General features: G+C 36.3%; 1 protein-coding gene across 1 annotated transcript in view; it reads right to left on the bottom strand.

Moving 5' to 3' along the window:
• LOC129720825 (muscle calcium channel subunit alpha-1) overlaps positions 1-24,938 on the bottom strand; it is a 1,271,065-nt gene that overhangs the window by 677,609 nt on the left and 568,518 nt on the right. The gene's annotated exons all lie outside the window — the stretch shown is intronic.

The raw sequence follows: 24,938 nt of genomic DNA, 5'->3' as shown, positions 1-24,938 counted from the left end.
CAAATGGTTTTACTAGCAACTTTGTTGAAGATGTCAGATTTCTATTTCTTAAGTTAAAAAAGATATAAAAAGTTTTATATGCAAAGTTCACTCATATCATAATTTTAAATATAACTTTTCTCCTGGATTTTCTACATATTTTATACCTTCTACAAAATTATTGGCCAAACAGTAATACACATTTTTGCTACACATTTGATCTAGCTAAAATTCCAAATAAAAAAGTTATTCAACCATTAACGGTTTTTCAAGGGTTAGATTAATTTCAAATTGCTCAGCCGTACGCAAAAATACGCAGATAATTTTTATATGTTTTGAAAGCACGTCTATTTTACTTCCAAAAGAATATAAAATCATTTGTCTAATAAAGTCTTTTCGATTGTTCCAATAAAAAAAATCTTTTGCATGAAAATTCCAACTTTATCAAATAACTTTGTTATTTCGAAATATAGCGTTTTACAATCTTCAGCAAAAATATTAATCCAATAAAATCGCGTAATTTTTTAGAAAGTCATAAAATTATAGAAAATCATGGGAACGCATTACGTCATTTACAGTGAATCAAAAATCGTATTAAAAATAAATACGAAATACAAGAGTAGAAATAAAAACTAACTGAATTTTTCTCTTCTTAATGATGTGAAGCGATTCTGCTAAGACGCTCAAAATTTTTTATTCCAATTTTTCCGAGTTATTTGAACTTTGTATGTCTTTTTTCTCCCGCGACTCAACCGGGAATTTTTTTTAAATTATCAACAGTTTATTTATACCTTTATTACAACAGCAACTCATAAGAATTCCAGAAGCCTTATAAACTCTACAAGGAAATTTGAAACAACCGATGAAGAAGACAGCAGAGATGACAATTAACTGTGACTAAAAATTCATATTTTTTATTATAACTCTTTCCCATCATTTTCTATATTTTTATGACCTTCTAAAAAAATACGCGATTTTATTGGATTTATAATTTTGCTGAAGATTGTAAAACGCTATATTTAGAAACAACAAAGTTATTTAATAAAGTTAGAATTTTCATGCAAAAGATTTTTTTCATTGAATCAATCGAAAAGACTCTATTAGACAAATGATTTTATATTCTTTTGGAAGTAGAATAGACGTGTTTTCATAACATCAAAAAGTTATCTGCGTATTTTTGCGTACGGCTAAGCAATTTAAAGTTAAACTAACCTTTGAAAAACCGTTAATGGTTGAATAACTTTTTTATTTTGAATCATAGCTAGATCAAATGTTCAGCAAAAACGTGTATTTCTGTTTGGCTAATAATTTTGTAGAAGGTATAAAATATGTAGAAAATCCAGGAAAAAAGTTATATTTAAAATTATGATATGAGTGAACTTTGCATATAAAACTTTTTATATCTTTTTTAACATAAGAAATAGAAATCCAACACCTTCGACAAAGTTGCTAGTAAAACTATTTGCCACAACTTTTTTGAAGACACTAGCTGTCTATCTCACTGTCATGAAAAAATAAATTTTCCATATCACTTCTAGGTGAATTAATCACTAAACCGTACATTCTCAAAGAAGCACAATGAAATACCTAAAAACTTTTCCGAATAAAGTATATCACTAAAATCAAATTTGAAGACGCTTTTAATTTTGCGCACGAAATCAGCAAAATAAAACACTGTGCATCGGCTGAACCGATTCGATCGTTCTTAGTCGCGTTTGAAAGAGCTTAGAGTCTAGTTGGTTAATGGAAAATATCGTTTTGATCCGAAGGTTCGTTCAAAAGCTACGTAGCATAATGTGATCAGTGTTTATGGGACCAGATAAACTAACCGAGTTTTTTTCAACACCGATTGTGAATTTTCGGTGCAAGATACTTTTGCTAAGTTTTGTAACCCAAATCTTCATTCAAAAGTATAGTTGAAATTAAATGATAAATTCGAATGTTATGTTAAAAAACTCATTTTTTTCTGGTTCATTCAAAAGTTTTTGAGCAATTTGGTACTAAGAGTGTTCGTAAGAATATTCTAGAATCCATTCTAAATCTATTCCAATATACCTAAAAGTGCGAGTATACTCGTCTTGCAGTAGACATGAATTCTTTTGATATGTTGATAAGTATATGAGAAGGGCATGCATTCACCAATAAGATAGGATTGAGAGGATCAGGATTGGTTTTGCATAAAAATCCATTTATTTCTGAAAATATCAAACCAAATTTTCAAACAAGTTTATCAGTGACACAGGCAACACAAACATTGCGGTTATGATTGCGTTTGCAAACCCCTCTTTTACAGATGTTTCTGTAAATAATTTCATGTGTAGAGCAAGATCGCGCCAAATGACCTATGGTCGAATATCGACCATTTTTGATTTGAATGAAACTTTGCACACGTATTTGGCTTAGCAAACTGAGCATTTTTCAAAGATTGAGAGATTTTTTACATCCATGAGTTACATTCTAAAAGGGCGTATGCTTTTTGGCATAGGTTTTATTCGAAGCATTGTAGCCCAGAAACCGTTGGTTGTATAGAAAAACTGTCTGAGAATGAGTTGTAGGAAATTGAAAATGCACCATAAAAAGATTAAAAATCAAAAAAAAAATTAAAAATAAACATCAAATTTCAATTTAAAAAAAAAGAGTTGAATTTTTCTTTATTTGTTTTTCAAAGAAACTTGACGTTAATACGCAACTTCTAAAAAAAGTCCAGGATGGAAAAATGAAAAATAATTTTTTTATGGTAGATTAATTTTTTTATGAAAATTCTAATTCAAACAATTTTCAAAATATTTGTATTCTGATGATTTTAAAAGATGCAAAGAGTCATTTTGAATCAAAAAGCTCTTGATAGTAAACATTCTAAAGGCATTGGTTTTCGAGTTATTTCTAATTTAAGCTCGAAAAATTATAATTATTTAGGAAAATACACGTTTTTCTTAATTTGTCCATGGTTCTCCAGCAAAAAACATACGTTCATTGGAATGCTTGTTCAAAAATATACAATTCATTCTTTGACAACAATAAATAACTCAAGCGCTAAACTATAGCCTACCTACACGTTCCCCCTTGTCGAATGTTTTATAAAAAAATATGTTTGTCGTGCAACACTACCTACTTGTTTACTAATAATAACTGTTTGTAAAGTACGCAACCAATAACTACTGGGTTACCTATAATATCTGTTTTCGTATATAAATACGATTGCACTACTCCAGATGTGTTAGTAACAGTTTGCATTTTGTGAAGATGAACAAAGTGAAAATGGAATACACCAAGCTCAAATGCTGTAAACCCTTTCCTGATCATCGGTGCTCATCAAGCTTACGCAAATTAAACGAAAACGTTATTGCAAAATTAAAAATATTGAACAGTCAAGCTCATTTTAATACGTCTATATCAATTTGTGATTCGTGTAGTTATTGGAATAATAGTCAAGCCACCATTCATCCCTTCATTCTTTACTATTCAGAATCTGGAACACTTGAGAATATCAGCTTCATCATAATATCGGAAGTACTCCATCATGATACTGTTGCGGTTCAGGTGTTCATTGCTAAATTAATGAGTTTTTTGAAAACAAAAATAGAGTTGAAAAAAGCGATATTAATGTCAGATGGAGCTGCCTCACAATATAAAAATAGAAAAAACTTTGCAAGTCTTTGCAAGTTCAAAACAAAATATAACGTCGATGCAGAGTGGCATTTTTTTTGTGACTTCTTATGTTAAAGGCCCATGCGATGCAATTGGTGGCATGTTAAAACGAATGGCAGGAAATGCAAGTTTAGCTAAAGAACATGAACATCCCATTACAAGCGCAAAAAAATTGTGTGATTGGTCTATTCAGAAAAGTAATAAAAATTCATCAAAAATGTCATTTAGTTGGGTATCATATGAAGAATATGAACAAGGAGTAACAGAATGGAGCAATATTTTCAAAAAATCTATAATAATAGCTGCTACACAAAAGTATTACTCTTTTGTTCCGATTTCAGAAAATAAGATACAAACGAAGCTGTTTTCAAAAGATGACGAATCATTTACTTATGATGTATATAAAATATACAGTGAAACTAGTTCTGTAAAGTATCTATGTCATAAAAAATATGTTCCTAAGCTAATAAAACTCGAAAAAAAAAATTTGATTCTTATATACATTTATAACACTTAGAACATTTAACTCTTTTCTTGAGAACCGTTCGCCCAATCGTTCTGTTGTCAAAGAATGAATTGTATATTTTTGATCAAGGATTCCAATGAGTGTATGGTTTTTGCTGGAGAACCATGGAAAAATTAAGAAAAACATGTATTTTCCTAAATAATTATAATTTTTCGTGCATAAATTAGAAATAACTCGAAAACCAATGCCTTTAGAATGTTTACTACCAAGAGCTTTTTGATTCAAAATGAATCTCTGCATCTTTCAAAATCATAAGAATACAAATATTTTGAAAATTGTTTGAATTAGAATTTTCATAAAAAAAATTATTCTACCATAAAAAAATTATTTTTCATTTCTCCATCCTGGACTTTTTTTTTACAAGTTGCGTATTAACGTCAAGTTTCTTTGAAAAAAAAAAAATTAACTCTTTTTTTTTAATTGAAATTTAATGTTTATTTTTAATTGTTTTTCGAAAATTATTTTTTTGTACAGTGTATATTTTTTTATGGTGCATTTTCGATTCGCTACAACTCATTCTCAGACAGTTTTTCTATACAACGAACGGTTTCTGGGCTACAAAGCTTCGAATAAAACCTATGCCAAAAAGCATACGCCCTTTTAAAATGTTACTCATGGGTGTAAAAAATCTCTCCACCTGTGAAAAATGCTCAGTTTGCTAAGCCAAATACGTGTGCAAAGTTTCATTCAAATCAAAAATGGTCGATTAAATTTTCGCGTATATCCAGGCGATTTGAAATGATTTTGCTCTGTATTGTTTTTACTCTTCGATCCATCGGTATAACAAATGTGACACCTGGCCTTTCCATGTAAGTTAGGTGGAGCACTTTTACAAATCTTCCGAGGGATGACGTAGGAATTTTCACGTGAAGTTGAAGATTCAGGAGTAGGTCGGGCCGATGGGCTTTCACACCTGCCCAATGATTAATTCGATGTATCTTCAACCAAAACCGAGAGCAAAGACACTGCTGATTCACTTCGCGGCATTCTTTGTCGCTCTGTCATGTATGGTTTGGCGAGCGAAAGTCCAAGCTCAATCAAAAATGCTCGCCGCATTGTTTGTTTATCTGTTTGCCAGTTCGGGTTTATTTCTTTAAATATTACAGAAGCGTTTAAGGCTGAGATGTCGATTATGTTCGAAAAGACGGCCAACGGCCATCGATTCGTCTTTCGCTCACAGCTGTAACAAGACAGCATTTTATCCACTGTATCTACTCCACCTGTAGAAGAAAATTTTTGACGAATACTGGGCATTGAAAGTAAAATGTAGAATATAAGAAAGTACCTTTGGTTTTGTTATAATATTGAATAATTTCTGGCAACTTTTTCCCTTCAGCTTGAGTTTTATCTGAAGCATGTGTTGTGCTTTGTAGAACTACGCATTTATCTTTTCTACCGACATATGATACGAGCGTTGTGTTTTCTCTAAATGCAAATTTTGATTCGTATAATGTTTTTTTTTTACATTCTAGAAGCTTTGGTGGAATACTACGTTTATTTTTACGCACTGTGCCAACCATCGTTAGTCCTCGCGATAGTAACTTTTGTCCGAGATCGTAGGATGAGAAAAAATTATCCATGGTTATGTTATGTCCCTTCAACCCATCAACTAAATCCAAGACTACACGTTCACCTTGATTCTTTTCTTATAAACCACCAACTGGCTTTCCCAAAAAACAATATCGCGCGCTTAGCCTTGGGGCTAATAGCGGTCTCGATCAACTAGATTAGTTGAGAGAATTCATTATCGATATTTTTTTTTTGGCACATTTTGCATGTGTAGGATAAGTACAACGATACATCGTGCCCCAGTGTTGAGTCGAGAAAATTTCCAGCTCGAAAAGATCCTCGACTCGATCGGGAATCGAAACCGATATCACAACCGTGTGGGAGAGTTAGCCGACCGACATCGCTAACCACAGAGCCACGGGGACCACTATTTCCCAAATATGGTTGAATTTTCCATACGTAGCAAGTTTCAGAGCAAACCAATAGCCAAAACTTCATTCCATACCTTTCAGGTATTGAGGGCATATATTGGCGAACTTGCATCTCCCACGGAAACCAAGCAGCTCATCAATGGTAACACATTCAGATGGCTTGAAGTAATCAGGTAACAGTTTAGACCATTTATCAGATATATCGCGAATTGGAGCAAATTTGTCTATAGAATTTTGCTGACGGCGGCTTATAACATCATCAAATCTAATAACTCGGGTAATGTATAAAAAGGTTTTCTTTGACATTATTGCCTTGAAAATTGGACGCCCATATTCACTGTTAAATAATTCATGTATTGATTCATTTTTTGATCTAAACAAATTTAAAAAAACCTAAATTAATCCACCTAGCGGTCAGACCCAGCCTTTCTCATTCAATTTTTTATTTGTAAAAATAGATTTACATGAACGCTTCAATCCAAGAAATGTATATTCACTCTTTAGGTTCTAAAATATTGATGTTGTAATCTTTACATATAAAAATGCAGTCAAGTCTGTCTGTCTGTCTGATCCATATAGGCCCGAAAACTACCAAACCGATCGACGTGAAAATTTGTATGTAGGGGTTTTTGGTGCCGATAAAGACTCCTATGATAGTTTGAAACCCCTCCCTCTTCTGGAAGGGAGGGGTCCCATACAAATTAAACATAAATTTCTGCACAACTCAAGAACAAACCAAGCAAATGAAGCCGAATTTGGCAAGTGGATGTTTTAAGGGATAACTAATATGTCCATAATAGTTGGATGAAACACAAATTTGTGCACATCTCGAGAACTAATCAACCAAATGGAACAAAATTTGGCAGGTTAATGTTTTTAGTGGTAACATAATGGTTTGAAACCCGACTACCTCTTCTATAAGGGAGGGATCCCATGAAAATGAAACACAAATTTCGCACAGCTCAAGAACCAATCAAGAAAATACAACCAAATTATGTGAATGTTTTTAGAGGAGAGGTATGTGAATGTTTTTAGAGGTAACAAATATGTCCATAATGGTTTGACGTCCCTCCCTTTTCTGGAAGTACATGTTCCTTCACAAATTTCTGCACATCTCGCGAACTAATCAACTAAATGGAACCATATTGGCAGGTAAATGTTTTTAGTGGTAACAAATATGTTCCATAATCGACCTCAGACAACATTTTGGATTGTAAGATGGCAACTTCCGGTTTCTGGAAAACAGCCGAAAATGGCCGATTTCCACCCAATATAATAATATCTGGATCTATAATAACACACAGGAGCTAAAATCGACCACAGATAGCATTTCAAATTCTAAGATGGCGACTTCCGGTTTCTGAAAACAGCAGAAAATGACCAAATACCACCCAATATGAGTTTTTCTTTAACCAGTATGCCGTTCATAATCCAGAAATTGTCTCCAAATGCCATTATGAAATCGATTGGTGACTTCCGGTGTCGGAAAAACAGCGGCAAATGACCAAATACCACCCAATATGGGTATTTCCGGAACCGTAATGATGCACTGGAGCCACAAATCGACTTCAGACAACCTTTTTTGAGTTGTAAGATGGAAACTTCCGGTTTCTGGAAAACAGCCTGAAATGGACGATTCCCATTAAATATTTGTATTTATGGAACCAGAAAGATGCACAGAAGCTAAAATTCGATCACAGACACAATCTTGAATTTTAAGATGGTGACTTCCGGTGTCTGGCAAACAGCCGGAAATGACCAAATACCATTCAATATGAATGTTTTCGGAACCAGAATTACGCCCAGATGACAGAAATTGATTTCACAGGCAATTTTAAAGTCCAAAATGACGACTTTCGGCTTCTGAAAAACAGTCCAAAGTGACCAAGTATCACCCAATATGAGTTTTTCTTTAACCACTATCCTAAATACCACATTAAAATCCAAGATGGCGACTACCGGTTTGTGAAAAACAGCCTAAAATAAACAAATACTATCCAATATGAGTATCTCTGGAACCAGAATGATGCAAGGAGCTAACAATTGACCTCAGGCACTATTTTGAATTGCTAAATGGCAACTTATAGGCAACAGTCGAAAATGACCGAATAATACTCAATATGGATATTTCCGTAAACGTGATGATGCATAGAAACCAAACATTGACCCTGGACACTATTTTGAATTTGAAGACGACCACTTTTAGTTTCTGGAAAACAACCAAAAATACCTCCCAATATGGGTATTTCCGGTGTCAGTTTGATGCCAGAAAGTCTGCTGAAAATGGCAGAATACCACCCAATATGAATATATTCAGAATTAAGGCGATGTACAGAAGCCAAAAGACGAGGATGTTGTCATTTCGATAAAACCAATCATTTCAAACGATTTGTTATTTGACTTTGATCATATCCTATGGCCGATTCGTCGTGCATTTGCAGACTTTGAACAAACCGCAAGGAATCAATGAAACTGGAATGTTCAAATAGTACGACACCACATTTAAATTATGTTGAGGCCACATATATCGATCAAAGCGAGTATAGTTTTAAAAAACTTTTGAGCCACATATCAAATTGTTATGAAGTTTGTTATTTGTAAGTTTGAGAGATGACTCGTTCGTATGACACTAGTTATGTTCAAATAGGTCATGTAATCTTTGAGATAATAGACTTTCGTTGTTTTATTATTTTATTTAATACATAACGGTTGCCTAAGTTCGATTATATTCAAATGAAATGGGAACGTGTAGGGCAGCCAAACTTTGAAACCACGTGTTCAATCATAATTCGTCAGTTAACCCTTAACTAGCCCGCTCATCTGATAATAATAATCAAATCGGTTGTGTAGTTTCTGAGATAATGAAGTTTCGTGATTTTCACAAGTCGGCACATTACAAATGAAGTGACAGTTCGATTACAGTAAAACTCAATAGGGTCTTCTGAGGCAGCTTGACCATTTATTTGACACTAATTTTGTGGAAATCGGGTCGGCCATCTCAGAGAAAAATGAGTGAGTCAAAGTAGTCTTCGGAATATGTTTCTTTGCATAGCTGGATATCACATTTTTAGACATAACAGGCAAAGTAATAGTCCGATTGCAAAACAAATCAATAGGGTTTTATGGGGCAATTAGACCTTCCATTTGATACTGATTTTGAGAAAATCGGTTCAGCCATCTCTGAGAAACATGAGTGAGATTAAACAGTCTTCAGAACACGTTTCTTTTCACAACTTTTGAACCACAAGTTCAATGTTTATGAAATTCAAAACTTAAGGGTTTAAGTAGCCCGTTCTTTTGAGACCAATTTTGCTCAAATCGGTTGTGTAGTTTCTGAGATATTGATGTTTCATGATTTTCACATTTTTAAATATAACCTCTAAACTAAAAATCCGATTACAATAAAATTCAATAGGGTCTTATGGGGCAACAAGACCTTTCATTTGCAATTAATTTTATGAAAATCGGTCCAGCCATCTCTGAGAAAAGTGAGTGAGAATAAAAATCTGCACATACACACACACACACACACACACACACACTCACATACCCACACACATACAGAAAATGCTCAGCTCGTCGTGCTGAGTCGAGTGATATATGCCATTCGGCCCTTTGGAGCACTTTTATACTTTCGGTTTTGAGAGTGATTGCTATACCTTTCTAGGAGAAAGGCAAAAATAACAATAATTTCAAATTTGGAAAAACTGATAGCAGACCTGTAAACTCAAGCCAATATTACGGCGAAAAATACGGCGCGGCGAAATATGCATGCAATAAAATTGCATCGATTTCAATAAATTCATTACCATGTCGCTCTTTTGCATATGCGTTTGACCATTTTAAAATGATATTAGTGATTGATGAATGAAAAAACAACAAAAAAGCATCTTTGTTGACATCAACACGGGATTTTGCATATCTAGTTGTACCTGGACGCAAATTAATAATATTTTTGCTCCGTAGTCTCCCAGATATATCCTGCACTGGTTGTGGTTTCCACACCATGCCATCTTTTGAAACATACGATGGATCGATAACTGAATCTATCGATTGAGATGCGTCAATGTCTTCTGCTCCTTTTTCGCTTGCCTCAAAATCAGAATCACTCTCGTTCTCAATAAATACAACATCTTCGTCCTGCAAAAATTCTTCATCACTACTACTCTCTTCTGTACCGTCAGACGCATTTAGAATTGTTTCAAGCTCTTCGTCAGTAAGATACTTCGGTCTTCCCACTCTAACGTACCTTTCCAAATGAATTTCTAAAAACGAATGAGTTTCTTGCTTCCAACATGCAAAGTAATGTGAACGATAGCGATACATGTTCGATGCCTTTATACAGTGCGGTACATGCAAGTGAAAATATGTGTCAGACATCAAATATGTAGCGTTGTGTGTGTATAAAACTGTGTAAATGACGAACAGAGTTCACAAAGGGAGTGCGAGCACTTTTTGCCTTAGCGTCATTCATAAATTATATAAGGACTTTTTTCGAAATTTTCGACCCCCCTCCCCCATTATAAGGCTTAGCAAGATTTTGCATGACCCACCTCCCCCCCACGAATCTTACGTAAGAGTTTTTCTTCAAGAAAAATTTCGAATACTTACTTTACTTACTTTACTTTTATGGCGACAGATCATTAAGATCCTATGCAGAATCCAGAATACGTCTCCACAAAACTCGGTCTTGGGCTGCTACTCTCCAGTCTCCCCTTACACCCGCTGCTCTGGCATCCTCGTCGACAGCACACATCCAGCGCGTGCGCGGTCTGCCTCGAATTCGTTAGCCTCTATCCGGTTCTCTACTAAATATTATCTTTGCCGGTCGCTCATCCGCCATCCGTGCTACATGGCCAGCCCACTGTAACCTGCCGTGTTTTATCAGCTTGATAATATCAGCGTGTTTGTATACTTCGTACAGCTCGTGATTCATGCGCCTGCACCACACCCCGTTCTCTAGTTTGCCTCCGAGTATTGATCGCAGGATTCTACGCTCGAAGACCCCAAGCGCTCGTCGATCGGCCTCCTTCCACGTCCACGATTCATGTTCGTAGAGCGCCACCGGGAGGATCAGAGTCCTATAGACGCAAATTTTGTACGGATCTGTAGGCTACGCAATCCGTAATAAGCCCTATTCGCCGCCGCAATCCGCCTCTTCACCTCGCGGCCACCTCGTTGTCACATGTCACGAGAGTACCAAGATAAATAAATTCGTCGACCACTTCGAAGGTATCCCCATCCATCTCCACCGCAGCACCAACACCCGTAGAACTATCATTCATTTTGGCAATGTTTATGGTGAGTCCAATTCTCGCAGCTTCCCTTTTGAGAGCCGTAAAAGTCTCCTCAACTGCTCTACGGTAAACACCAATTATTGCAATGTCGTCTGCAAAGCCCAGAAGCATGTGAAACTTATTGATGATGGTGCCGCTCTTCTGCCCACCTGCCCTTCGTATTGCACCTTCCAAAGCTATGTTGAACAGCAAGTTCGAGACCCAGTCACCTTGCTTCAGACCATCTAACGTCACAAACGCGTCCGAAAATTCGCCCGCTGTCCTAACGCATGATGTGAAACCGTGGAGCGTCGCATGTATCAGTTTAATCAGTTTAGTTGGGAAACCATGTTCTAGCATTATTTGCCACAGCTCGTTGCGTTTCACTGTATTGTACGCCGCTCGAAAGTCTATAAACAGATGATGTGTCTGCAGGTTGTGTTCTCGAAACTTGTCGAGGATCTGTCTCAAGGCGAACATCTGGTCCGTTGTAGATCGCCCCACTCGAAAACCGCATTGGTATTCTCCAACAAAGGCTTCCTGCAACGGCCTCAGTCGCTGGAACAGGATACGGGAGAGAATTTTGCGAGCGGAATTGAGGAGGGTTATGCCTCAATAATTCTTACATAAAATAGACCCCAGTTTGGTCCATAGCATAATGCCCAGCAACGCCTATCCCTACCTCCAAGTGGTACCGACTGGGATACGAGCAACCAAGGGAAGATCGGTGAACCGGTGGGAACTTGGTCGTATGCTGACAGGGAAGGGGGAGTTGTTCTCCTCGGAGAGCAGCTTGCCTGAGCGTCTGTTCCCCAGGTCAGGGGCGGCTCAAACGGCGACTGATCCGGAGCGGACGGCTGAGCTATGAAATGCGGTGTCTCGCCAGCTACACCCAAGACGGCAGCCCCGTCGCGAGACTAGGCATCGCAGCCATAGTAGGGTAGCATGCTGAAAATAAACATACTACGAACAATCCAGAGAATGATACGAATCGGAACAATCGGTATAGACCTAGGCAAACGAAAAAGGACAACGATTGGAAACTTGGTACTTGGAATGTTAGGACTCTGCTCGAACCGGCACGCGCGGGCATCTTGGCCAGAGAACTACGGAAGGCAAAAGTGGAGGTGCGTTGGCCTAAAACCGGGGAACGTGAATTCCGGGCGGTCGATCCGACCGCGGGCACTTCTTTCAAGTATCACATCTACTACAGTGGCGGCGATAGAGCGGAACGGGGCGTCGGTTTCGTACTACTTGGAAACCCAATGAAGCGTGTTATTAGGTGGAGGCCTATTAATGACCGTCTATGCGTATTGAGGTTCGTCATCGGAGTTACGAACGCACAAGTCGGACGAGAGGAGTTCTTTCGTCCCGTAAAATCGGCGAGGAAGATACATCTAGAGATCCAGAGTTTATCAGCGGAAGGAGTTGCTGCAGAGTATGCTCGGAAAGTTGATAGACGGATCGGTGAACCAACTGGAGTGGACCTGAACGAGCAGTGGAAGCACATCCATGATGCGGTCAGCAAAACAGCGCGAGAGGTGATAGGCATGACAACGGAAACCACGCGTAGTGGGCCTAGAGGTGACGGAGGAGAAGAATAGAGCCTACGCCAACACGTTAGTAGCAGCTAATCGTGTAACGCGTCAGATGCGAAAATTTCGAATATTACATATATTTTCGAAGATGAAACATTTGTTTTACATATAGCGTAGTCGTAGAGGATAAAAGTTGATTCAGTTAATATCATGTTAAATAAAATAAAATTAAAAATCAATTAGAAATGAAGTGAAGTACAAAATTATTCAGCGACAGTGAATTCACTGCTTTGTCAAGGTTCAGCTGTTAGAATCACAGCGAGAAATAATTTGCCTAATTTAATTTTTTTAGTTTGGTTAATTTTTTTTGTTTTTCCAAATTTTCCCATCTTACGTAAGATTCTCTTGAGTCCCCCTCTCCCCCTTCGTAAGCATTCGTAAGAACTTTGGATACCCCCCCTCTCCCCCTAAACCCTTACGTAATTTGTGCATGACCCCTTAGCATATTCGTATGGATGGCACCCACACGTGTGAAAGCTCTACAGTAGTTCATATCACTACGTGTGACACTGGGGTGAAACATATAAACACATATGTACTTTAACAAATGCCCTACGTAGCATGATTTATATATTTGTGTTTGCATGAATGCATCCATTGCAAGAATGCACTCATATACATTTTTAAAATCTATGTGCTTCGTTTATATAAATGTAGAGATATAATGGATCTTCACTATGACTCTCATTTAATTACTTCCGAGATACTGCAATTTACTAGGCGTTTCCACAAGAGAACATCAAGTTTCGTTTTCCAACATAACGTTTAAAATTATCATTTAATTTTGAATATATATATTTTAAAGGAAAATTTGGCCAACAAATCTTAACAGACGTCACTAGCACCAAAAGTCCTAAAATCTGTCGAATCGTTGAAAAAAAAAAACCGGTTAGTTTATCTGGTCCCATATTAACTGATTACATTATGTTACGCAGCTTTTGAAGAACCTTCTGATCAAAACGATATTTTCCATCAACTTACTAGACTCTAAGCTCTTTCAAACGCGACTAAGAACAATCGAGTCGGTTCAGCCGATGCTGAGAAAATCGAGATATATTGGTCGTAAGAATGAAAATAAACACACATACACACCCTATCCGTTTTTCGAAATAGGATTGTATGGTACCTACAGCTTCAGATATGTGAGCACTAATTGAAAAAAATATCTTTGGGGCAAAATTAATTTGTTTCATGTTCAAAATAAATTGATAAGTTATATGTGTGGAAAACCACACACCAGGGTAAACAACGTAAGTTTTTGAATATCTCATCAACCAAAAATATTTTTTCCTTGAAAAAAAACGTATTTTGTGTTAAATTGATGGTTTAGGAATTGTCAAGAAATTTCGTCAAAATCGATTTTGGTTGAGATATTTTTTTTTGCACAGAGTAGTTTTTTGATATATTTTGTAAATTTGTTTTGTAATATCTTGCTATTTTACATATAATTTTTACAATTCAACATTGCCATCCTAACGACAATGATATAAAAAAATATTATATTTTCAGGAATTTTTCTATTGGTATTCAGTGAAAAGTGATTTTTTTCATACTTCATACTCATTTTTACACAATATTATGAATGTCGAATAAATGAACCACCCTAATGAAACATAATGTATTCGATGCTAGTTATAGTGTATATCATTATACAAGCTGTGTCAAGAGACTAGTGATCAATTTCAAAAGATGAAATCTAAAAATTTTGAACTCCGCCTTCCACAATTGAAAAAAAAACGACTAAGTCCCAGAGAGCAAATTTTTGCAAAAAAAAATTTTCAGATGACACCAATTCTCGACGTTTCATGCAATTTTAAGTCATTTGGCATCAAAAAAAAAATTAAACCCGACATTTCACGTTACCCCCCCCCCCCCCTGGGGTGATTTTTCGGTTTTCAAAAAGGCAAACTTCAATCGCTTTGCGCCACGCCATTTTAAGTCCTATTGAGCTGAAATTTTGCACAGGGTGTCTTGTCGAGCAGGTGAACATTTTGTGTTGGGTTTTTTTTTTAAATTCGAGATGACCATTTTTGCTGGCACCCTAATGAAGGTTAACTGTTTTTGACAGTGCTGCATTCATTTATATTAAACTCACATGACTAAACGGCGTTGTGTGTGTTTGAATACAGATATTACTGCATTTACAAAAGAAAATATTGCGGTTCTTGAAACAATGAAAAACGAAAATTAACTCACCTTGCGGTGAGACCTTTCTCGTTCAACTTATTATATGTTAAAATAGATTTACACGATTTAAGAGAAAATATATGTTGGCTAACTATACCGAACATTCAAAACCTAACATTCACACACATATGAGCATACATTGAAACATATATGCTAGGCTGTCTCAAAAAAAAACAATCGATGTTGAAAAAGTCAAGGTGCTCAGCCCTAAACTGAAAGATAATGTTATTTATAGCATTTTCGTAGAACATTTCAACTTTCTAAAAAACTGTTTTCAGGTTGCCAAAACGTGATTTATGAAAAAATGACTTTTTGCCTTTCTCCTAGAAAGGTATAGCAATCACTTGCAAAACCGAAAGTATAAAAGTGCTTCAAAGGACCGAATGGCATATATCACTCGACTCAGCTCAACGAGCTGAGCATTTTCTGTATGTGTGTGTGCAGATTTTTATTCTCACTCACTTTTCTCAGAGATGGCTGGACCGATTTTCATGAAATTATTTGCAAATGAAAGGTCTGGTTGCCCCATAAGACCCAATTAAATTTCATTATAATCGGATTTTTAGTTTAGAAGTTATTTATCAAAATGTAAAAATAATGCAACATCATTATCTCGGAAACTACGCAACCGATTTAAACAGGTCTAGTTGCCCCATAAGACCCAATTAAATTTCATTGTAATCGTATTTTTAGTTTAGAGGTTATTTATCAAAATGTAAAAATAATGCAACATCATTATCTCGGAAACTACGCAACCGATTTGAACAAAATTGGTTTCAAATGAACGAGCTACCTAAAATACCCTTAACTTTTAAATTTTATAAAGATTGAACATGTGGTTCGAAAGAAACTTTCTCAAAGATTGCTAGACCGATTTTCATAAAATCAGTGTCAAATGGAAGGTCTAGTTGCCCCATAAGACCCTATTGAATTGTTTTGCAATCGGACCATTACTTTGCCTGTTATGTTTAAAAATGTGAAATCCAGCTATGAAAAGGAACATATTCCGAAGACTACTTGGACTAACTCACTTTTCTCAGAGATGGCTGACCCGATTTCCACAAAATTAGTGTCAATTGATAAGCCTAGCTGCCTCATAACACCCTATTGAATTTTACTGTAATCGAACTGTAGCTTCGTCTATAATGTACCGAAAGTTGGAAATCTCAGAAACTACACAACCGATTTGAACAATATTATTATCAGATGAGTGGGCTAGTTAAGGGTTAACTGATGAATTATGATTGAAGATGTAGTTTGAAATTTTGGCTGCTGTATGCCGGCTGACGTATAGCCCATTTCATTTTATTATAATCGAACTTAAGCCACCGTTATTTATTAAATTGATTATTAAAGAAAGTAAGTCTATTATCTCAAAGATTACATGACTTATTTGAACATAACTAGTGTCATACGAACGAGTCATCCCTCAAACTTACAATTAACAAACTTCATAACAATTTGATATGTCGCTCAAAAGTTATGGAAAGAAAAGAAATTCAAAGACTATTGAAAACTATAACTGCTTTGATGTGGCCTCAACATAATTTAAATGTGGTATTGTACTGTTTGATCGTTCCAATTTCATTGATTCCTTGCGATGTGTTTAAAATCTGCAAATGCACGCAGAATCGGCCATAGGATATGATCAAAGTCAAACAACAAATCGTTTAAAATGATTGGTTTTATCGAAATGACAACATCCTCGACTTTTGGCTTCTGTACATCGTCTTAATTCTGAATATATTCATATTGGGTGGTCATTTTCAGCAGATTTTTGGCATTAATCTGACACCGGAAATACCCATTTTGGGAGGTATTTAGTTATTTCGGTTGTTTTCCAGAAACTAAAAGAAGTCGTATTTAAATTCAAAATGGTGTCCAGGGTCAATGTTTGGTTTCTATGCATCATCTCGATTACGGAAACATCCATATTGAGTATTATTCGGTCATTTTCGACTGTTTCCTAGAAGTTGCCATTTAGCAATTGAAAATGGTGCATGAGGTCAATTGTTAGCTCCTTGCATCATTCTGATTCCAGAGATACTCATATTGGATAGTATTTGTTTATTTTAGGCTGTTTTTCACAAACCGGTAATCGTCATCTTGGATTTCAAAATGGTATTCAAGATAATTTCTGGCATCTGGGCGTCATTGTGGTTGAAGAAACGCCCATATTGAGTGTTATTCAATCATTTTCGGCTGTTTCCCAGGAAACGGAAGTCGCCAACCTAGAATCTAAAATGGGGTCTGTGGTCGATTTCAGCTGCTGTGCATCATTCTAGATTCGGAGATACTCATGTTAGACGAAAATCGGTCGTTTTTGGTTGTTTTTCAGAAACCAGAAGTTGGCATCCTACAACACCTGAAGTCAACACCGGAAGTCACCATCTTAAAATTCAAGATCGTGTCTGTGATCAATTTTCAGCTTCTGTCCATCTTTCTGGTTCCGGAGATACTCAAATTTAATGGGAATCGTCCATTTCAGGCCGTTTTCCAGAAACCGGAAGTTAACATCTTACAATTCAAAATGTTGTCTGAAGTCGATCTGTGGCTCCAGTGCACCATTGCGGTTCCGAAAATACCCATATTGGGTGGTATTTAGTCGTTTGCCGCTGTCCTTCCGAAACCGGTAGTCGCCATTTTGGATTTCATAATGGCAATTTTCAGCCCCTGTGTATCATTCTAGATCCGAATATTATTATATTGGGTGGAAATCAGCCATTTTTGGCTGTTTTGCAGAAACCGGAATTTGCCATCTTACAATCCAAAATGCTGCCTGAGGTCGATTATGGAACAAATTTGTTACCACTAAAAACATTCACCTGCAAAATATGGTTTCATTTAGTTGGTTAGCTCCCCTCCCTTCCAGAAAAGGTAGGGGCGTCCAACTATTATGGACGTATTTGTTACCCCTTAAAACATCCACATGCCAAATTCAGTTTCATTTGCTCGGTTTGTTCTTGATTTGTGTAGAAACTTATGTTTCATTTGTATGGCACCCCACCCTTTCAGAAGAGGGAGGGGTCTCAAACTATCATAGAAACCATAGAAATCATAGAATTTCACGTCAATATTTTAGAACCTGAAGAGTGAATATACATTTGTTGGATTGAAGCGTTCATGTTAATCTGTAAACAAATAAAAGTTTGAATGAGAAAGGCTGGGTCTGGGCTGGGTGGATTAATTTAGGTTTTTAAGCTACAAAACCACTCTTTTGCACTTTTTTCAAATCTGCTCGATTTCTACATTTTTCCATATAATTTTGTATTTTTGTGGGATTGTTTTTGAATATTTTGCATGGTTTAGTTCAGCTTCGCATTCAAATATTTGATCCACAGAGCCAATTGAACATCACAAAAGAATGAAGTTTTCTCATAATTTTTTGATAAACCCCTTCAAAGCACACATGAAAAATTTTTTTGAGCAAGAAATAAAATTTTTACTGCAAATTGGGATTCAGGACGAAAATTTATGAAGCGATTTATCTAAAAATTATGGAAAAAATTATTTTTTCTGTGATGTTTAATGGGTTCTGGGAGTCAAGTAACCGAATGTAATGCTGAACTGAACCATGCACAATATTCAAAAACAATCTCACAAAAATGAACAAATATAAGAAAAATTGTAGAAATCGAGCAGATTTGAAATAAGTGCAAAAGAGTGGTTTTGAGGCTTAAAAAAGTCATTTTTTGGGCAACCTGAAAATAATTTTTTAGAATGTCGAAATGTTCTACAAAATGCTATAAATAACATTATCTTACAATTTAGGCTGAGCACCTTGACTTTTTCAACATCGATATTTTTTGGGACACCCTAATTCATATGCAAATACCATGAAATAAATATGTTTCAAATACATCACGCGAAAAATCCAGATGACTACTTCTAGCTGCCGGAATACGTCCTAAAATGCCAAATTTTGTCTAATCCGGGTATTTCAATGGCGAATATACCGACTTTCAGTTTCTGGAAAACAACTTAAGGTGAAACGGGACGTGGTCGCGATCAACTCGAATTTTGCAATCTAATTTTTTCTTGATTTATGAAGACTACGTATATGAAACTTTGATCAATTGTGTTCACAACTGTTGCATGCATGAAGTAGCAATTTGAGTGCTGTTTATTTAGTGGAAGCCGAATTTTTTACGATCAAAATACAGAAGTAAAAAGAACGTTAACCTCAAAATTGTAAAGGAAAAGGCCACAATCCCGTTTCACCTTAAGATGACCAAATATCATCTACTATGAGTATTGCGGAAGCGTTACACCCAAAAGCCAGAAATCAACTTTGGACGCCATTTTAAATTTCTAGATACATAGTAGCTTTCGATTTCTGGAAAACAACATCAAAGGGACAAACATTACCCAATGTTTTCAAGGAACATTATCCCGAGCCCGCAAGCTGGGAGTAAACTCCATATTTCACTTTTAAACCCGATTTTGCAGGTTCCAGTTTCTGGAAAACATCCTTAACTTTTCAAATACAATTCAATGAAGGTGTATCAACTCTTTGTGTACTACAATATTGTTGAAATAGATGTTATACTGTTGAATTGAATGTTATATATAAAGTGAAAATTTAGGTATAGTATGTGAAATTTGACTTGATATTTGTTCTAAAGAAAAAGTGAAATGATAGAAATGACTTTTAATTTCAATTTCAATCCCGAGCAAGGCCGCAAACATTGATATAGTACAATATCAAATTCATATGATGTTGAGGCCACATATTTTGATCGTAGCTATAGTTTTAAACAGTCTCCGGGTTACGTTTCTTTCTATAACTTCTATGAGCAAAACAAAGTGCTTGATGAAATAAAAAAAGAAGTTGCACTTAACAGTACCAAAATCATCACGATACTCCAGCGAACACCTCCACTAACTACACCACGAATTCCCAGATCACAACAACCACTTAATCTAAGGAAAAGAACACTCTCGATGAGCTTACATTTGTTTCTTTTAAAATTGGCATCGATATACAGTTGAAAGATTTAGCGCTCTCAAAATCATCCTGGCAGAAAGGTATTATATTCCGTCAATTTGATTTTCAGCATACTACCACTCGCACTTTCTTTCGTTTCCTCCCCACACCTGCGGGAAATCAATCGCAATGAGCCAACATTGTTATTAACTACTAATCGCCACACGTATCACCCTACTGATAACAACGACAGTACAACTTTACTTTCTCCCCGCCGCACACCCGCTTCGATCGCAAACGAGCACGACCAGACTATATCTGCTAACACTATTCGCTCATTCACTTGTTACCAGCAAAATATACGCGGCATCCGCACAAAAACTAATAATTTGCTATTAGCCCTGGCCCAATGTCACTACGACGTCATCGCCCTCACAGAAACCTGGCTAAATAACGATATTCAAAACTCTGAACTTGCACAAAATTATACGATTTATCGCTCTGACAGAAACGTCCGCACCAGCCGAAGCAAGCGAGGCGGTGGTGTTCTTATTGCTGTAGAAAACGAACATCGAAGTGCCGCAGTTTGCGTTGAAGATAGTGATCAATTGGAGCAAACTATTGTTCGTGTCTCGCTACCGAATTGTGAATTGATTGTTTGTTGTATATATCTTCCGCCGAACAGCGAGCCTGCGTTATACGTACAACACGCAGAATGTGTGCAAAAATTAATGAATCTTGCTGGGGATCGTAATGTTCTTTTGGTTGTTGGTGACTATGATCTTCCACATTTATGTTGGACATACGATGAGAGCCTAAATTGTATGCTGCCGGTAAATGCTTCAACTGAACAGGGAAATGCCTTGGTCGAATCCATTCTCTCCAATGGATTATATCAAGTAAATAATATAACAAATTTTAACGGTAGGCTTCTCGACTTACTCTTGTTAGTGATAACAGTTGCGTGGAACTGTTGGAGCCAGCACTTCCATTGCTGAAAATCGATCAACACCACTATCCTTTTGTGATGATATTCGATATTATGGAAGAGAAGGCAACTGCGGCGCTTTTGAATTCGATTTTTTCCGCTGTGATTATGAATTGCTGGATAGATACTTTGCTAACGTTCGCTAGGAGGAAATTCTGGTTGATTGTAGTTTGGATGAGGCTGTGCAACATTTGTATGAGCAACTATTAACCATACTTCGCGATGTTGTTCCTCTGAAACGACTCAGTGGATTACGGGCTAAACGACAACCTTGGTGGAATAACGAGCTGCAGCGTCTACGCAACCGCCTGCGTAAGACTAGAAAACGTTTTTTTCGGCAGAGAAATGAGCAAAACAAAGCTGATTTGGGTGTAAATGAGAGCGAATACAACTCATTACAAGCATATTGCTTTCGTTGCTATATTCGCCGCATGCAGGACAACTTCAAGCAAAATCCAAAATCCTTTTGGTCTTTTGTTAAAACCGTAAACAGCTATCGGGGATCTCTGAACGTGTCACATACAACGATAATGTAGCCGAAACACCGCTTGAGTCAGCAAACCTATTCGCATCCTTTTTTCGGAGTGTGCAAAGTAATAACCGACCTAAAACTGCAATCAATCGATGGGTCCAAAGGAGCTGGTAATGATAGTTTACCGATGATCTTCTACCAGTGCTTGGAAATCAGCCGCAATTGTACCAGTTCATAAGGCGGGCAGCATTCATGACGTGAAAAACTATCGGGCTATCTCCATCCTGTGTTGCCTACCGAAAGTGTTCGAAAGCTTGGTGCATGATTCACTCTATCCAAAGGTTCACCACATTATTTCCGAATGGCAGCATGGCTTTGTGAAAAAACGTTCGTCGACCACTAACCTGATGGCATACGTTACTTCACTGATTAGCGCTTTGGATGAGCGCCAACAAGTCGATGCCGTTTACGTTGACTTTGCTAAGGCGTTCGATAAGGTACCCAACCTTCTGTTGGCTACAAAACTACATAAAATGGGATTGCCGAACTGGCTCACGCAGTGGCTGTCGTCTTATCTCAACGAACGCAGCGCGTACGTACGTTTCGGCGGAACGCGTTCTTAACCTTTTGCGTTACAGTCGGGGGTGCCCCAAGGAAGCCACCTTGGCCCACTTTTATTCATTCTTTTCGTTAACGATTTGTGTTCAACCATACAGTCTCCCAAGACTGCTGTGCAATTCAAGCTGATATCGACACTTTGTTGAGCTGGTGTACACTTAACGGAATGGAAGTAAACGTGCGAAAGTGTAACGTCATATCATTCTGCAGATAGAGACAAGTTATGATGTTCGACTATAGGATGTCCACTGTCAGCATCAACCGAGTCAACACTGTAAAGGACTTGGGCATCCTCCTTGATGCCAAGTTGAATTTTGCTCAGCATATTTCAGCTACAACCGCAAAAGCATATGCCAAATTTAGGTTTATAAATAAAAAGGAACACACAACAATTTGACGACGTATACTGCTTAAAATCACTCTATTGTTCTCTTGTGCGTAGCATCCTAGAGTATGGAGTGCTTGTGTGGGCTCCTTTTAATGCTGTTAAAACCAACCAAATCGAACGAGTGCAGCGTCAGTTCCTTCGTTATGCCCTCCGATTGTTGCCGTGAAATGATCCAGTGCGACTACCACACTATGAACAACGCTGCTCTCTCATACATCTACCAACTCTTTCAAGTAGGAGAACCATGCTACAACGTCTCCTAATCTTCGACCTCCTGGAAAATAATGTAGATAGTCCAGAATTACTTAGCCACATTCGATTCAACGTACCACCAAGGTTCACCAGACGAAGTGATTTTCTTCGGATCGCTAGACACCACACTCTGTTTGCACAAAACAACCCTTTAGATGTTTGTTGTCGTAATTTTAATATCGTTTCGAACTATTATGATTTAAACTTGTCCAAAATCAACCTTTAAACTTAGAATAAGTAGTCATTAGAACAGTCTGTACGATTTTTTTTTCGAAGACTTATGAATAAATCAATAAAAAAAAAAAACTTTTAAACCACATGTTTAAACATTATGAAATTTATTGTTGAAGGGTTGTAAAGCTCATTAATTTTAATTCAACTATTTTCATAGCTTCTGAGATATAGAAGCGATTTTCACATTTTGCCGCAGCGCCAAAACTGAAAGTTTGATTACAATGAAATTCAATAGCAACTTAAGCGGCAAATAGACCCTTCATTTGACACCAAGAAAGGAAGAATTGGTCAGACCATCTCACAGTGGTTTAAAATATCAATTTCGTGAACCTTATTCCGTAGTGGCTAAGTGCTTTATTTAGGACCATAGTGTCTTCGAAGCAATTGCTTGTATTGAAATTGCCCACATTATGGTGTTATGCAACAACAACCATAGCTTACTATGGTAAAACTAGAATTTTCAGCTTCTTTATTTCTGCATGAAACGAAATTTTTTTTTTCCAAAATCTATGATACATAGAGAAAAAGTCTCGTTGGCAAAGTTGTTTGTTATGAAATTATCTACAACTTTGCTGAAGACAGCTTTGAGTTTCATGCAGAAACAAAAAAGTTGAAAATTTTATTTTTACCATAGTAGGCTATGGTTGTTGTTGCATAACACCATAATGTGGGCAACAGTGGGGCGACTCCATACAAAGGCTGGCCAAGCAAAAAAAGTGTCGATAAATGCGACAAAAACTTGGTATTTACATAATTTTGGGGCGCTGAACACGAATTTGGCATCAATTTTTTGTTTGGGGCCGTCCATAAAGCACGAAATCCAATTTTAATATTTTTTTGGCATTTTTTTCCTTTTTTATAGAATTATATGATCTTTGACCACAAGTAGTGCCACTGGGCGTCCTCCCCATTGAAAAAAAAACGTAATTTATGGACGAACCCTCGAACTAAATAAGTTTTGCCTAGATATATATATATATATATATATATATATATATATATATATATATATATATATATATATATATATATATATATATATATATATATATATATATATATATATATATATATATATATATATATATATATATATATATATATATATATATATATATATATATATATATATATATATATATATATATATATTTATAATAAACTAAAACAACATAAGTAATACAAACTAATTACAAATTGAAAAAATCATCATCAGCATCATCATCTGCAGCTGTGATCGCTTAAATCTCGTGTTGAATTGTTCCCAGAAAATTTGAAGTTCATTATACTTATCAGCAGGAAAAATGTCTTTCGCAGCACTTTTCATTTCTTCTAGTAATTTTCGATGTTTCATTGTTTCATATATATGTTATCTTCCTATTCCGGTTTCTATGGTTGAAAGAGTACATTTAAATATATCCATAACACCATGAATTGACAACTTACTAGACATTGAATTAAGTGGTGCCGCTAAAGTTGAAGGCTCCATAATAAAATTCAACGAATTTATGAATTCGACAACCAAGACACTGGAATGACACAATGTTCTGAAGGAACACGAAAAGATGCGGAGAGCGACGTCTGTTCCTTGTTTTTTTTTTCTCATAAAGCAAAATGTGTGCTTTACTTTTGTATGCAAACGAGTGCGAAGCAAAAGCAATCTTCAAACGGGCTATTGTTAGCCGGAGTTTGATGGTATAAATTTGCTACTAGTATTTGACACTTCAATCAGTTTAGCGACTTTCATGATCATAAATGGAAATGTTTTTGATATTGTTTTAAATTTGCAGAAAGTGATGAAGTTTGACATAATTAAAATTTCATAAAGATTTGTTTACTGTTTTCTTGTTTAACACTTATATTATAACTTTTCATTGATAAATTTTGTGATTTTTGCCCAAATTT

Source organism: Wyeomyia smithii, chromosome 2 (genome assembly GCF_029784165.1).
Source record: "Wyeomyia smithii strain HCP4-BCI-WySm-NY-G18 chromosome 2, ASM2978416v1, whole genome shotgun sequence".
Lineage (NCBI taxonomy): Eukaryota > Metazoa > Arthropoda > Insecta > Diptera > Culicidae > Wyeomyia > Wyeomyia smithii.
The sequence above is the reverse complement of the archived record's forward strand: the minus strand, read 5'-3'. Positions and strand labels throughout refer to the sequence as shown.